The following is a 17,247-nucleotide window of genomic DNA, read 5'->3' on the forward strand; positions in this document are numbered from 1 at the left end:
CCAATATTTATACCTGGTGCTCACTTTGAAGTAGGAGAAGCTTCTGGAGGTTTCCACACCTAGAGGTGCCTGGAAAGTCATACCTCCCTGCCCTGACCAAAGATTGTCTGGGGTCACAATAGACTTGTGTCAAACCCCTTTGTGAGAGTGTTGAGGCAGAACCTTTGTGATGTGCAAGTGTGGTAAGTGACAGCTCCTCCCCCTTGTTGACTTAGAGTGGCCCATCCTCCCAACACCTAGCTTCTCTTTGTCTCCCCAGTCCTTGATCCTTGGAAGTGGGCCTGAAGTTGTTCTGCCAGCCCAACTGTAGTCACAGCAAAACCAACGCACCGGAGCCTCTGCGCAGTGCATCACCTCATCAGACTATGCATCAAAGCCACTGCGCGGCGCATTGCCTCACCAAACTCCGCATCGGGACCGTTGCATGAACTATACCCGGTGCAGGACTCCACTTCGCATCCCGCAGCCTTCTAGAAACTGCTGCTGCATAACGCATCCTCATCGCAGGCCTTCGCATCGCAAGCACCTCATCAATGGCATCAGCAACAACACAGGACTCGCCATTACAAGCCCCGCAGCTGCTTCGGAGCCAGCTGTTGCACTGCACATCTTTAAGCAGTACTTTGTATCACAAGCCACTCGTTGACAGTATGGTGTTGGATTTTTCTTGTGGTGTGTTTCACTTTATTACTGTGTGAATTACTGCATAAATACTTTACACATTTCCTCTAAGTTAAGCCTGACTGCTGTGCGCCAAGCTACCAGACTATTGAGCACAGGTTAATTCGGGTTTGCTTGTGACTTCACCTTGAGAAGGATCGTGGTTGCTGCTTGAGTAGGGTTTCACCCCCCTCAACCAATACCCCAATTTCTTACAATGTATATTTCCAAAGCAAACTTTTTTGTAGCTAGTTGATAACATAAAAAAACAGGAGTGATAAAATAATTATATTTTTGATATATTAATATATACTGTCAATAAATTACTTAATCATTTATTAAGTGGTATTTAATTCATATATTAGTTTCTTATTTTTGTAAAAAGAAATAACAATTTAATAAACAATATATATTTATTTTGAAACATTTTATTTTTTTAATTAAACAATTGTTTCAATATTTGTTACTTCCAGCTCAATGTAAAGGTTTTTAAAAAAAATTGTTTTATTTCACCATAATTGTTTTTACCATTAACTATATTTTATAGCCTTTTTTCATCTTTAGTATGTGGAAGCAGCATGACTTGGATGGCTGTTCTGGGACCCAGCTCTGCATTCCAGGTAAGGGCATTTATTTTATATAGTTAAGTAATAATAGTAGGTTATGTTGGTTAGAAATATAGTTAGTACTTCTTAGTTAAGTGGTTTAGTTAGCCGGGTTTCGAAAAACGTTATAGTTAATTTAATAAGTGTTAAGATATTTAAGGTTATTTAAGGTATTGACGCTGAGGTAATTCCATGTTGCTCTTGCATGTGTGTTAGGTTTTATTAGCTATTGTGTAACCAGGGAAACCCTCCTAGACCCCATAGATTTAATAAATGATCGCTTGATGGAAGCCCAAATAAATTTGTATTTCCAACATTTTCAAGTTGCCTTTTATCTGTGCTGATTACGATGGCTTCTGAGTGATTACAGTGGCTTGTGAGTGATTAAGATGGCTTGTGAGTGATTACGGTGGCTTGTGAATGATAACGGTGGCTTGTGAGTGATTAAGGTGGCTTGTGAGTGATTAAGGTGGCTTGTGAGTGATTACGGTGGCTTGTGAGTGATCACGGTAGCTTGTGAGTGATCATGGTGGCTTGTGAGTGATCACGGTGGCTTGTGAGTATTGCAGCCAAACCTGGGCATGTGCACCAGACATATGTAAGTTTCTACATGCAAGATTGATCGAAGATAGTTAAACCAATTTCTAAAGCTTTGAACCCTCTATCTTGTGATGCTCTGGTTTCTTTGATTTTCTGAGAGAGGGTTTGTAACTTTATCAGTGTCCACCTGTCAGTGCCAGCTGCTTGCTTTCAGGGCTTTTTATTTCTGCTTGTGGTGGTCCGAATTCCTTCCTTAAGCGGGCTCCCCATCTTCTGCAGGCCTTTGAATGATCTCACTGTAAGTTATGTTCCTGTGTCCCTTTCTGGGATCTGCCTCAGGTTCTTATAGCTCCCCAGTTTGCTCCATTTAAGCCTTTGGAAGAAGCACCTCCTATTATTCCTGTAGAAGTCATTTCCTAATGAGCATCACTTCCGCACGGTGAACGTTGAGTTCTTTACCTCTGAACTAGGCCTGGGCAAAAACTTCATTCCGTTCGCGGAAATTGCGATAATTTGACATTTTCGCGTTCCGCGGAGAGCGCGAAAATGTCAAAATTCCACTTTCCGCAGTTTGGCGATAATTTGTTTCTTGCTCGCGCTGTAAAATAATACATTCTCGCGCGCGCGCGATCGCCTTACCTGAATCCCTGCGTTCGCCGACAAGTTTTCTTGATCCGGTCGCGTTCTCCATGAGATGTTGGATTGTTTTTAGCCATTTGCGCTGTCTCGCGACAGTTCGCGCCCGCAGTGACGTCATGCGTCGCGCGATCACGTCTTTCTTCTCGCGATCATGCACCGCGAGACAACTCAAAACAAGGTGGCCGCGCCCGCGAGCAACCACATGGGTAAGTTGGCGACCCGCAACCATGAAGAAAATCTCGCGAACATGCGGGAAAAAAAATTCCTCATCTTCGCGATATTTCCGCTTGTTTGCGATAATTTTTTATACATTTTCGCGATAATTTGCGAAAGTGGATTTCGCAAATTCGGCCCACCCCTACTCTGAACCCTTTCTATGTTTTTTCCTGAGGTTACCTCTTTGCCCCGATTTTTTGACTAAAATGTTTCATCTTAAATCAGGAGGTGGTTGTTACACATTAATGCCCTTCTCCCTCAAGGGCTGAAGAGTGTGCTTTCCATTCAGCCGCAGCCCGTGCTGGTAACAGCGGTGGGGCAGTGGGGCTGGGTGGGGGAGTGGATTTTGTCAGACGGTGCTGAGGGAAAATGATTTATTTATTTAATTTTTCCTTGTGGTCGTCTGTCGAATCACCCCCCAACCCGGCGCCACCAACCCACTGCTCTTACCTGCACACGGGCCACGTCCGTTTCTATTCTTTAGACGTTAGGGTTACTGTGCACGTTTATCTGCAGTATACTTCAGTTCGCATTGTTTTGGCCATAAGCCATTTATCTCTACTCCCAGTGCTGGGTGTACAGTGCTAACTCCTACAACAGGGGTGGGGGTCTACTTCCTGTCCCTAGGGAAATGGCATTAACAACGCGGTCGAAACCACGCATATTCCTCTACCACGCATGCCTTTACAACAATTTCGATGTAAAGGCAGTAAAGGCAAATGCATGGTAAAGGGAGTGAGCACTCCAGACTTGGAACAAATGGGCGGGGTGTGGGAGGTGTTGGAGACTTCCTGCCTGGACTTCCTGCTTCCTTCCTTCCTGCCTGCGGCTTGGTGAGTAGTTTTTTGGGCAGGGTTGGGGTCAGGCTAGTTTTGAGGGCTGGGTGCTGGGTTATAGGGCTCAGGGTAATTTTTAGGGCTGGGGCATATTTTAGGGCTCAGGGCGGGGGGACTGGGGTGTTTTAAGGTCTGGGTACTTTTAATGGCTGGCGGCTGGCTTCTATAGCTCAGGGCGGAGGGCTGGGATGTAACCTTTACCACTCATTTACCTGCACCAATCATTCCTTTACCACGAAATTTGTTGTAAATGCATGTGCGGTAAAGGCATGCGTAGTAAAGACGCATTTGTGGTAAGACCACGTTGTTAAGGCATGCAAAGTAATCTTATGCGTTGTTCCATCATACAACCATGTCCCAATGCTGGGTCACATAGCTAGGGGCACGGCTGCTTCCAGGTGTTGAGTTCAGGCGCAGCCTTTGTATCCACTGTGCTCAGACCAGTGGCTGTGTGTTTCTATATTTTTCAATATTTTGAAATAAAATATTCACATCTTCTGCATCCTGTGGTTGGCCAGTGCCGTATCAATGACTTTGAATATTGCTTATTATGTCCTCATATATTAGGACAGAGTGAGGAAGAGGGATGGAGTGGTAATGCTCAGATCACTCAGTGATGATGTACATTACACTGAATCCTTCTCTTCCTTTCCCCCGGTACTACTTCCTACACTCCATCCCTGGGAGTCTTGGACATTAGAGGGTGAACTTGTTACGTCACTCACAGACGGAGAAATTAAGCAAAATGCATAGGTTGAGATTTGGAGGGTCAGTTGCAGTGGGTAAGTCACTTTATAGATTAATATTGGCAATCACGTTTGACTGCGACAATGGGGTAGGTTCATCTGTTTTGCGCCAACTATTACAATAACTTCTATAAAGCCACATTGTAGAGATCCCTTCCAGCCCAACTCTCTTTTTTCTATGATTCAATGTCGAACATTGTATCTTACAAAGACTCTCCCCATACTATTTTCCGCAAATTTAAACTACTGCTTGCAGTTTCTCCAGAGAGGCCAAGCATTGAATGTGCAATGTTCTCTGAACTTCTTTTTCTCTCACTTGAGCACATCAATGCACTTCAATCCCAGAGGCATGTCGCACTAACCTTGTGCACAGGATCCAACAAAGTGATGCTCTTTTACGTCTCTCACCACCGCCACCAGTGACCACAAGTACAGGAATATGAGTTCCAGTGATTGAAGCGGGAAAAGGGGAATAGGAGGAGAGAGGCAAAACAGAGACAAAGGACTCCCCGCTTCTGCCCCCTCGCTCATTGGTCACTTTGGTCTGTGGAATGTAGCGAATCTCAAAGAGATGATGGAGCAGGTAAAACAAAATTTTGTATACCTTCTCTATTTTGCATGAAAATACTAATGACGTAATCAATTTACATATTAACCTGTATTAACTGTGTGCCGTGGTATACTAACCAATAAAGTGCACCTTGATAAACACGAATTACAGGCGGGACTAATTGCTATCTGCATGGCAAAATAACTTTAATGACTAACAATGGTACGCATATAAAGTATAGATGGTGTTGTGATAAAATTGCATGATTTGTGTTGCTTTTGTGACGTTTTGCATTCCTGCTGGGACCAAATGGTGAGTATTATTGCTTTAAATGTCGCTATGAGCTAGGAAAATACTAATCAATAATGGGATTGGTGTGGGTTTAAATATTAGATTCTTCATTTCCGTATATTAATTATATTTTATGTTTGTTTTGCTTAAGTTGGCATTCGGGCCTACCAGGCCATGATATTCAAAATGGAGTTCGGAAGTGGCCACCGTCCTGTGAGCGCGATGTCTACTGCGCAGACTCGGATGGCTCCGAAGATCTCCAGGCATCCTCTGTCCGGAGCACAGTGTTCCTTGTCAAGGATAGGAACGTGGAGGACTGACAGATTTCAGTCAGTGTGAATGACCAAATGGAACAATAACCACCTAAAACGGAAGGTCAACGTGTCGATACATCGGACCTTTCGCATGAGAATGATATAAGCTAAGGGAATGACAAAGCTATTTTCCTGAGAACCCAAGACTCTGAGAAAGTCGGACCATATAACAATTTTGGCAGGATTGTCCAATCACAGTCCTTCCCAGTTCAATAAATGTTTCATGTTACCCAAAATTTTATTATAAAAAAGGATAGTAAAGTAGGAGGGGTTAGAGAATGGAGAAAGGAGGTTAGTGCGTTCAGAAGGGGTGTCCGAACTAGCGTGATCGACTTGCTTACGCGATTGCTTGGTCCTTTGGATACCTTTGGGACTGTGCTGTGCTGAGCAAAAGAACTTTGCGGAGTTTTGGCCTGCATTCGAATGGGACGATTTTATCAGAAGGGATTTGAGTCATGCAGAGCTAACAAAGTTAGAGAAAGAGCCCGATATCAAGAATAGGTAAATATAAATGTCATGCTAAATTTTGTTGAATAATCAAATTTGAATTTGGTTGACTGAAAATGCTAATTATAAAATTAAAAACAAGCAATTAGATAAACTAAACATTGATTAACAGAGAATGAGTTTGTGGTTCTTTAAATAGGGCATTGAATAAGGATTCCAAAGCTTTAATATGTTTTAGCTAGTTCTAAATCGCCATCAACTAATTGGTCCGTCGACCAAGTGGTTGAGTGCCTTGATGTTAAAGTTAGGATTCTATAAGTGCTAATGTATCATAGGCAAATACTGTAAATAGTTCTTTCTATAGGTAATAAGGTACCCCCCCACATGTCCAGCGGATTCCTCATCCTCCTGTGTGCAGATACGAGTGAGACGTGTGAGTGTTGGTGTTATGGGGCCCACCAATGAATGCGTGTGTGAATGAGTAAGTGCGATGACGGATCTGTGACACAGGGAGGATATGTAAATTTGCCCCTTTCCGCTGGATCAGTTTTCCTGGTAGCAGATTGATGGTTTTATTGTATTGGTTTGGTGATTATTGCTTATTGATTTTTGATTTTTGATTATTGATTATTGATTGCCGATGTTTGGTTGATTGTTGATTTATGTACTAACATTCTATGTTGAGGCGTGTCGCCTTTTATGTTGTTTTTGAAGACTTCCGGGATGTAGGAAGTTGGATGCCCTGTAGGTACACGGGGAAAACGTGTGACGATTGGAGTCGCACGACGCATTGTCTGGGTTCGAATTGGTAACATAGTCGTGTGTTATCGGTAGGGATTTTCTATGTGAAAGTGGTGTATGGATAGCGAAGGCCACCTGTGAAATTTCAGCCTTAAGAACAGGAGTCAATTGTGAGCTCTGATTACGCTTATCACTGGAAAGGTAATAGGTCTCCCCTAAGCTTGTAAGAAGGGTAAAGTAGAGGGAAGTGCTACTTTATCAACGAAACTGAATAATTCTGTGGAAGGGCAGAGGTAAGCGCTGCTCTCGAGAAATACAGAATTCTTGTATGAATGGACTACATTTTCCGTTTGAATGTGTGTAAGTGAAATAGCACTCGGTTTTCTCGTGAAACTCTGGCCTTAATTCTCAGGAGCATTGTAGTCTCCACATGTGTTTTATCTCCAGAGAAGGTTAGCCATTGCTTGTTAGAAGGGTAAAGTAGAGGGAAGTGCTACTTTATCGGCGAACGGAATAATTCCGTGGAAGGGCAGAGGTAAGCGCTGTTCTCGAGAAATACGGAATTCTTGGGTAAAAGGTCAAAACTATTTCTTTGGTTTAGCGAAGCGGAAAATGGTGGTGTTTTTATGTCGTTACTAACAGATTTTGAGTGAAAGAGAATGTAGAGAAAGTTTGCCGATAAAAATTGTAAAGGAGGGGTCATCAGAAGCAGGAGTAGCGAGAAAAGCTGACGTCAGAAAGACCGCGCTGGGATTGGCCAGCCATTAGGAGACGTAAACGTTCCAGGATTGGTGTGTTAGTGTACGCCGCGCTAGGAGTGGAGAAGAGCCAGGGTGACGTAAACGCCCCGGATTGGTGCGTTAGTGTGAGTCGCGCTGGGATTGGAGAATTACAGAAGTGACAGAGATGCTCCTGATTGGTGTATTAGTGTGAGTCGCGCTACGATTGGATAAGACCACAGAATAGTCGTAGAGGAAATCTAGCAATACAGAATAAGGAAAATGATGTATTACGATCCACCAGAGAAAGAGAAGAAATCATGGTTTGGAAAAATAAAGAACTTATTCAAAAAGGATAAGCCAATTGTGACTAGGTAAGGACCGATACTTCCCCCACCAAAATCGCTCGCATCCTTTATGGTGGCGAAATATGGGTACCATACATGTATTTGGTTAGATAATTGGGCAAAGTATACCAAAGAAGATGGAGTATTAGCATTTCCAGAAAATGGCTCCTTTAGTTTAGCGGTATTAAGGAATTTAAGTGAAAGGATGATGAGACTAGAACCGAAACCTAGACCTACTCAGTTTGAAGCTTTAACTGAATGGGAAGATGAGATGTATGAAAGGGAGCGACAGCGGAGTGGCGGAAGGTATAAATATATGTTTGGGAGACCGTGTGGACAGGAAAATCATGATGACAGGATGAGGAGATGGCAGAGTGCAAACATGACTGATGGGATGTTCCCAATGAGAAATGCTGAAGAGACTAGTAGTAGAAAGTGTACAGAGAAGAGAAACAATACTGGGTCAGACGGCTACAAGTATGATGTGAATGAGTCAGAGGATGATGTACTCGAGGACATGTTTTATAAAAATCCTCCCCCGTACCAACCAAATTCCACTTTGTTGACGCCACGTGTGCCAGTAAAAGAAGCACCGCAAAATAAGACATTTGAGCTGACGCCACCTGATTTAGGGAAAAACAATCCATTTAGAGACTCTGAAAATACACAGCCCGTTAGGATGGCAAATGAAAATTCAGCTGAATTGGCTAGAACTACCCTGGAATTAACTTAAAGGATTAGGGAATTAACCAAAAATATGGAAGCCGTAACTATTCCTGTAACGATAGGACCAGTGATGCCTGTCTTTGATAAACAGAAAGATAGCGAGCATTGTCTAACGATTCCTTACTATAGTAATAAGCAAACTGAGACTGGGAAAAGGGTTTCAGAAGAAAATCCATGGGCAAGATTGGTAGGGACTTCTGGGTTAAGTACTCCTAAAAATTTGACAATAAATCAAAGTCCAGCAAGTAAGACATTGATGACAACAGAATCGGCACCAGAATCCTCAAAGAGAAGTATAGAACGAGTAAGGAATGAAACAATCCCTGTAGGTCCCACTTCTGATGAACTAAGTGATTGGTTAAGGAGGTTACAGCGAAAAGATGCCGAACCTCGACCTTTAGATGTGGTGAAATTGAAGATAACTTTGGAAGAATTGATAGTAGGGACAATCCCAACAGAAAAATTAAAAGCCTATCAGGATGAAGAGCTAATGTTTTTTATGTAAAAGTATAACATGGAGGGTGAGAAGTTTGCATGGAAAATTGGAAGAAGTGGCGAGTGAAATGGGTATTGATTTTGAGAAAATAAAATCGCTACAGAAACCATACAGAGTAGACTTTGCTGAAAAGGATATATAGAATTTGAATACCGCAGGAAGATTAACACAAATTAAAAAACTGATTGTTTTGCTAAGAAAATGGGTCGATGTAGACAAATGGAAGAGCTGGTGGTTTCGGAAACGAGATGATCCAACAGAAAAGACTTTTTCAGCTTTCCCAGTAAGAGAAAAAGAGAGAGTGGTAACTGAATGCCCCATGAGGGAGATCCCAGGAGGGGGTTATGTGCATGTTCCTTGGACTAGACAGGACATTATATCATTTACCAACGATTTCCCCAGACTTCGCGAGAAGCCTGTGGAATGGTATCGGCAGGTAGAAAGGTTTGTCAAATTATCAAAAGTATTATGGATAGATTTGAACGGTCTGTTCGATATAATTGTGCCAGCAGATCTATGGACAGAATGTAAAATTACAGTAGGTTGGCCCACTCAGGAATACCCTAGGGACCCTAAAACAGGTGCCCCTGATCCAGAAGTAATGAGAAAATACGAACAGGTAGTTACTTTCTTGAAAAATAAAGTACCTCCAAAAGAAACTGATTGGGTAAAAATTGATAGAACTCACCAGGAAGTAAAAGAATCTGTACATGCTTATTATGAAATATTGTTATTGGCTTTTAAGCAATACAGTGGTGATGAAAACTTGAGTGAGAAAGATTTAAGTCATTTTGTATATCGATTTGTGTATGGGTTGCGACCTGAAGTAAGCGAAATGATAAAACAGCATACTGTGGATTGGCAAAATAAAAAGATAGACAAAGTATTGAGGCATGCAAAATATTTTAGTGACGCGATCGAAGCCAAGCAACGTAAGTTAAAAGAAAAGGCCATGTGGGCTCGGGTTAAGGTGGCGGAAAGACAGGAAGCCCAACTGATTGAACAGGCAAATGGCATGAGCCATGTAAAACCGAAACCCAATATTGGGAAAGGAAAGGGACAGATTAGTTTAGACAAAGCTGAAAAGAAGTGGCCGTGTCATAACTGCGGAAAGGTAGGGCATTGGAAATCTGAGTGTAAATTACCCCCAAGTGCTAATGGCGATAATGCATCATTAAATCCGCAGGTGCAGAATGAGGTGAGTTGTCAACCGCAGCGACAGCAGCAGGTTGTTGCCCAACAGTGTCAGGTGCAAAAACCACCTTTTCCACAGAGCGTAAACCCTCAGAGATACAGTAATGAGAAAGGATTCTACACCGAGGAACAGGTAACTAAGCTGTTACGTGCTAGTGCTGTTTCGCAGTATTGGCTGCAACGCGATGAGAGTGAGTCAGAAGAGAGTTATTGACGGTGCCAAGGATAGGAAGAAGAGTGCGTAGTTGGCGCAACACTGGAAGTAGACCAGACAGGCCCTTTTGTGGACAGAAAGATAAATGATGAAAACATTACTTTCCTAGTAGATACTGTTGCTACTCGTTCAACTGTTAGATCAGCTGACGTTTAAAATCTTCCTCTCTCGGATGACACAATCCTAGTAGTTGGAGTCTCAAACAGACAGATAAAAATGTATCTTACTGAACCAGTTAAAGTTAAAATAGGGACATTTTCCGACATGTACCGCTTTGTCGTATGCGACACCAGCCCTGCAAATTTGTTAGAAAGAGACTTGTTGTGTAAGATGAATTGTACAATCTTCTGTACTCCTGATGGCATAGCTTTTGAGACTCCTGATTAGGATGTATTATACAAGATGACTATGGCCAATATGGAACGTAAGGTTACTGAGGCATTTGCTGTATTTGACCCTGAGGAATTACCTAAAGAGCTGAAGAAAACAGTGAGACCCAAGGTATGGGATTTCACGGGAGAAGACATGGGGTTAATGAGAAATGTAGATCCCGTAAAAATTACTGTAAAAGAAGGAATAAGTTACCCAAATATTCCCCAGTATAAATTGACCCCTGAGATAATTGCAGGAGTAAAACCTATAATAGACAGAATGATTGAACAAGGTATTTTGAGAGAAATAATGAGTAGTCCATGCAATTCACCGATTATGGGTCTGAAAAAGCCTAACGGAACTTTCAGGATAGTACAAGACCTGAGAAAAGTGAATACAATTGTTGTATCATGTTGTCCCATCGTACCAAACCCTTCTGTGATCTTATACCAGATTCCTCATGATGCAGAATGGTATACAGTTATTGATCTGTGTCATGCTTTCTTTTCCATCCCATTGCACCCTGACAGCCAACAGATGTTTGCGTTCCGGTTTGACGAACGTACTTTGGCATGGTGCCGAATCCCACAGGGGTATACAGAAAGTCCATCGATATTCAATCAGATTTTGAAGAAGTCCCTAGAGGATTTAAAAATGTCCGAAAGCTCAGTACTAGTCCAATATATCGATGACCTACTGGTGGCATCGAGAACCCGAGAAGCCTGTGTAGTGGATACTGTTGCGTTGCTGAATCATTTGGCGAATGGAGGACTTAAGGTATCCCCATTGAAATTACAATTTTGCCAAAAAGAAGTACAGTATTTAGGCCATAAAACTGAAAAAGGGCTGAGAAAGGTGACTGCAGATAGATTCAGGATAATCAAATGAATGAGAGCACCCATGACTCAAAGAGAGGTGAGAATGTTTCTTGGAAAGGTTGGAAATTGCCGTCAGTGGATCAGCAACTTCTGACTGATTGCAAAACCTCTGGTGCGCTTGACAAAGAGTGATGTGAAAGACCCCATTGAATTGAATAAGGAGAAGTTGAAGGCTTTTAAACAATTAAGAGACGGGTTGTGTGAAGCACCAGCTCTTGGAATGCCTGACTATAAAAAGGAGTTTGAGCTATATTGCAGCGAGAGGAATGGGTGTGCACTTTCTGTGCTGGTACAGAAACATGGAAAATTGAGGCGACCACTTGCATATTTTTCGGCTATATTATATCCTGTAGCTGTGGCGTTCCCTAGGTTGTTTGAAAGCTGTAGCGGCTACCTGTAAGAGCTTGGAACAGAGTGAAGGAATTGTGATAGGATATCCTGTAAGAGTGTTTGTGCCTCATGATGTGGCGATTCTTTTAACTAGGAGTCGCACCCAGTTTATGACGCATAGTCATCTAACTAAGTATGAGAAGGTCATTTTAGGTGCAACGAATATGAGCCTTGTGAGGTGTCTCAATGTGAACCCATCAACGTTGTTACCTGATGCTGAGAATATGAAAGTCAGGGATGATGTGGATCATGATTGTCTGAAAGTGCTTGACTTTTGCACTAAACCACGCCCTGATATAAAAGATGTGCCTCTGAAAGAAAGTGACTATGTGATGTTTGTGGATGGGTCATGTTTGAGAACTGACGAAGGGATTTTGAGTGCAGCGTATGCAGTATGTACTGTAGCGGCCGTACTGGAAGCGTCTTGCCTGAAAGGAGTGAGATCAGCCCAGGTTGCTGAATTGTTTGCATTAACAAGAGCGTGCAAATTGGGAAAGAATCTGAGAGTCACTTTGATTACCAATAGTCAGTATGGTTTTGGGGTGGTGCATGATTTTGGGCAGATATGGTCCCAAAGAGGGTTCTTGACCTCGAGTGGAACTCCTATAAGGAATGCTGAAGTGGTTGGGAAATTGCTGGAGGCGATACAGCTGCCTAAGCAATTGGCAGTAGTAAAATGTGCTGCCCGTTCAAAGACCGCCGACTATGTGTCGGCTGGGAACGAATTTGCAAATGACATGGCGCAATATTGTGCGCGCAACCAGAATTCGGTTAATCGAGGCAGGGAAAAAGAAATGAATTCATGTCCCTTACTTTTTACTAACACTGTAAATACGTGGGAGGAGGTGAGACAGTTACAAGAAGAGGCAGGAGATGAGGAAAGGAAACAGTGGATAAAATCAGGATGCGCACCCCGAGAGACAGACCACGTTTGGGTTTATCGGGATGGAAGACCAGTCATGCCTGATAGCATAGTCTCCACCATGGCACGGATGTATCATGGACAGGCACATGTAGGAAGGGAGGCTATGATTAGGCTTTTCAAACAGACATGGTATAATGCCAAGTTTAGGCTTGTAGCTGAGAGCCTGTGTCAGAGATGCCTTATATGTCAGCAATACATTCCAGGAAGAAAAACAGTGGTCAGTCTAGGGACGATAGGACGGGAAGGAGGTCCTTTCACTAGAATGCAAATTGACTTCCTTGAAATGCCCCCCCTGCAATAGGCTGAGGTATGTTCTAGTAGTAGTTTGCTTATTTTCACGTTGGGTGGAAGCGTACCCGACTGGAAGGAGTGATTGAATTACTGTAGCAAAACTCCTATTGAGAGAATTCATTCCCAGATTTGGTTTCCAGTTACGATCAAATCAGATAGAGGGAAACATTTCCATAATGAAATTATGAAACTGATTTGTGAAGCATTGAATGTACAGCAAAAACTGCATTGTGCTTATCGCCCAGAGGTTTCTGGTGTGGTAGAACAAGTGAATGGCACCATTAAAAATAGATTGTGAAAAATGTGTTTGGCCACAGGTTTGAAATGGCATGATGTCTTGCCTCTAGTGCTCATGACTATTAGATCTATCCCTGATAGGAATACTGGACTGAGACCCCATGAAATAGTAATGGGGAGGGCAATGAGACATGTTTTCATTCCTGTCAACAAACTACTGCCTATATCTGCTGACTTGGTGTTGGATTATTGCAAGGGGTTGGCTGATTCCGTTCATTCTGTGTTTCATCAGGTTGGATCGGATGCAACCACTCTTGAAAAGAAGCCAGCTCATGATTTAAGTCCAGGAGACTGGGTAAGAGTTAAAGTGCATAGGAGAAGAAATTGTCTGGTCCCACGGTGGGGAAAACCACGTCAAGTGATCTTGACCACGACGACCGCTGTGAAATGTGCCAGAGTGAAGAATTGGATTCATGTGAGTCACACCTTGCGAATTCTTAGTCCAGTGAATAACCCTGAAGAGGAATACTTGGAAGAATCTGATACCAGTTCCGAGTCAGATTCAGAAGAAGCAAGAACAAGACCAACTCCTGGAAGGGGGGAGTTAGAATCAAGTCCAGTTATAGCACCAGAGAATCTGCCCTTAAGATGGAGATTGGAGATTTCCAACACTAGCTCAGAGTCAGATACTGAACGAGTACAAGTACATGAAAGTGTAAAAGAAAACAGTGAGGAAACTGTCAAGGAAATTCTCGATAAAGAAGCTCCACATGTAAAAACGAGAGAAATTCCACCTGAGGTCACAGAAGTAGAAGATGAGGTACTAGATACAGAGAGTAAGGGTGAGATTGTTGCGGAAGACCCCCGAGGAGGTGTAGGGAAACCACACATCCAGGTAGAAGAAGGGACAGTTAGTCAGCAGGAAGATTGCGTGGAAGAAACTCGAGGAGGGACAAAATTAGATAGAGAACAGAAAGTTGTGGAGAGAAAATCTACCGAAGGTAAGAGTCAAGGTGGAACCGAATCTGAGGACAGTGAAGAAGTACAAGAAGGTCGGGTCTTGAGGAAAAGAGCATGAAAAACTGAAAGAGGTGAAAAGGGAAATAAGTTGAAAAGGCCAGCAAAGGAGGAAATTTGGCGAAACAAGGTAAAAAGATTAAGATATCGATTGACACAAGTAAAGTCATCTAGAGCAGAACAAGTGAATGAGGTGTTTAGCCAAGAGAAATCAAAGGACATTGATCAGACACCCTTGGAGAAGGGAAAACGGATTAAGAAACCCAATCAGAAGTATAAGTCACCAGAATGGACATACGTGGCACTTCCTGAAGTACAAGAGGAAGCCGACAGCCAAGGAAGTCTAGGTGTGACTATACCAGAAGTGGTTGAGGAAGACGAAGATTCGGAAATCCTGAGAGTTGTCTTGTCTGACATTGGAGAAGAGACGGATGTTCAGGAAATTCTGAACCAAGACTGTGAGAACGAAGAGAAGAGTGATCAAATGCCAGATTGAAGGGACGAAGGTGTCACAGAGAGATTGAATTATTGAGTAAGAGACATACCCGAAAGGAACCAAGTAGGCGCTTAGAGCCTTGGTTTTAGACAAAACTAGTTGTGAGTGTACGAGGCTAAGTCAAAAGACACTGATCATTTCTGAAATGGCAAACACAGAAGGTAGAAAATCTACATGTGTGTTCCTTCGAAGATGGTGCAAGGTGTGTTGTTGTTGTACAGGATTACTAATGCTTCTGTGCAGTGTATTAGCTTTAGTAGTTTCATTTAAAGTAACGTTCGAAAAGATAGAAGGTCATAGTGAGAATAAGACTAATATAGAAAAGATTCATGATACTCATCCAACTAGAGTAATAGATAGAACTGATTTACATAAGGATAGGTCCATAACTGATTTTTCTAACAACGTTTATTCAAAGTTATTATATGAATATGTAAAAACTATGGATGTTAGAGACTGTTATGTCAGTGTCTGAAGGTGTTACGTACCACCACCTTCCTGTGACATATGGAATAACATGTAGTGTATAAGCAAGTTTGTTCTATAAAACAGGAAAACTAGGATATTATTTTTCTGATGTGGATAACATTTTTTCACAAGTACCTGTAGTTCCCGAATTGAATAAGGTAAAACCTGGTAAAGTTTTAGGTGAATATTTCTTAGAAACTAGAGAATTTAATTTAGAAGCAGTATTTAACCCCTTCGCTGCTAGGCCTTTTCCCCTCCTGTGCTAAGCCTTTTTTGGGCTATGTGGGGTAGTGCGCGCTTAGGCCCCTGTAACTTTTTGACCACATTAGGTATCCACGCCAAATTTGCGTCCTTTTCTTCCAACATCATGGGGATTCTAAAGGTACCCAGGGTTTATGGATTCTCCTAGAGGGTTCCCAGAAATTAGTCAAAATACAGCAACATTTTGTTTTTTTTGTGAAAAATGGGAAAACTGGCTGCAAATGAAAGTGTCTGGGTTTTTCTCTGCAAATGGTATCAAAAAAGGGTTTGTGGGGCTGAAATCACCATTTCTCCAGCTTTTAGGGAATGACAGATTTTTGTCAGAAATCCAACATTTTTTACACAGTTTTGGCATTTTTCTGGGACATACCCTATTTTTGCTATTTTTTGTGCTTTCAACCTCCTTCCAGTTAATGGTAGAAATGGGTACAAAAGCAATAATGGATCCTAGAAAGCTATACATTTTTGAAAAGTAGACAAAATTCTGAATTCAGCAAGGGGTCATTTGTGTAGATCCATCAACGTTTCTTTATGGAAACTACCAGTTAAATATAAATTTTTTTTTACATTATTTGAAAAAAGCAGCCTTTTGTGTCAACGTTTTCACCTGTAACTTCTTCTAATTATGACAACTCTTTGAAAGCAATGTACCGTTACATCCGCTGGACCTTCCTGGTTGTGAGGATATATAGGACTTGTAGGTTCACCAAGAGCCCAATGAACCCAGAGTAAAAAACTGAGCAGCATTTTGTAATGGTTTTTTATTATGTTCCGGGTATATAGCAATTATTGTGGGAAAATGTATACATGGAAAAATCGGTATGAAAGACAGCTATGTATTTCTGAAGTGAGAACAAATTACAGAGTTTAGAAACAGTGCATATTTGCACATTTTCGAAATTGGGAATACTCATACTAGCATGAGAATTATTGGTCATTTTTCAAAATGACTTTTTTTTTGCACAATGTCTTTCATTTGGAAGGGAGAAATGCATCAAAAATCAATAGGTAATAAAAGTTGCTTTACAAATTTGAACTACCCTAAGTCTCCCGATAAAAATGGTACCTTACTTGTGTGGGTAGGCATAGTGCCTACGACAGGAAGTGGCTGAAAACCTAACGTGAACACGCCACATTTTCACAATGAAAATGTACACATTTTTTGCAAAGAGTCTAGCTGTAGTTTTTGAACCCTAGCTCTGCCGGCACCTAGGGAAACCTAGCAAACCTATACATTTTTGAAAAGTAGACACCCAGGGGAATCCAGGATGGGGTGACTTGACTACCTCCCACCATGATCTGTTACCCAGAATCCCTTGCAAACCTAAAAATTGACCAAAAAAAACACTTTTTTCCCACATTTCTGTGATGGAAAGTTCTGGAATCTACGTGGATCCATAAATTTCCACCCACCCCGTGTTGCCCAAAGTCTTACGAGAAAAATGGTACCTCACTTGTGCAGGTTGGCCTACTGCTCGTGACAGGAAACGGCGCAAAACACAACGTGGTCACACCTCAATTTTGCAGTGAAAAATTACCCTTTTTTGGCAAAGTGACTAGCTGTAGTTTTTTAACCCTAGCTCTGCCGGCACCTAGGGAAACCTAGCAAACCTATATATTTTTGAAAACTA

Source organism: Triturus cristatus, chromosome 8 (genome assembly GCF_964204655.1).
Source record: "Triturus cristatus chromosome 8, aTriCri1.1, whole genome shotgun sequence".
NCBI lineage: Eukaryota > Metazoa > Chordata > Amphibia > Caudata > Salamandridae > Triturus > Triturus cristatus.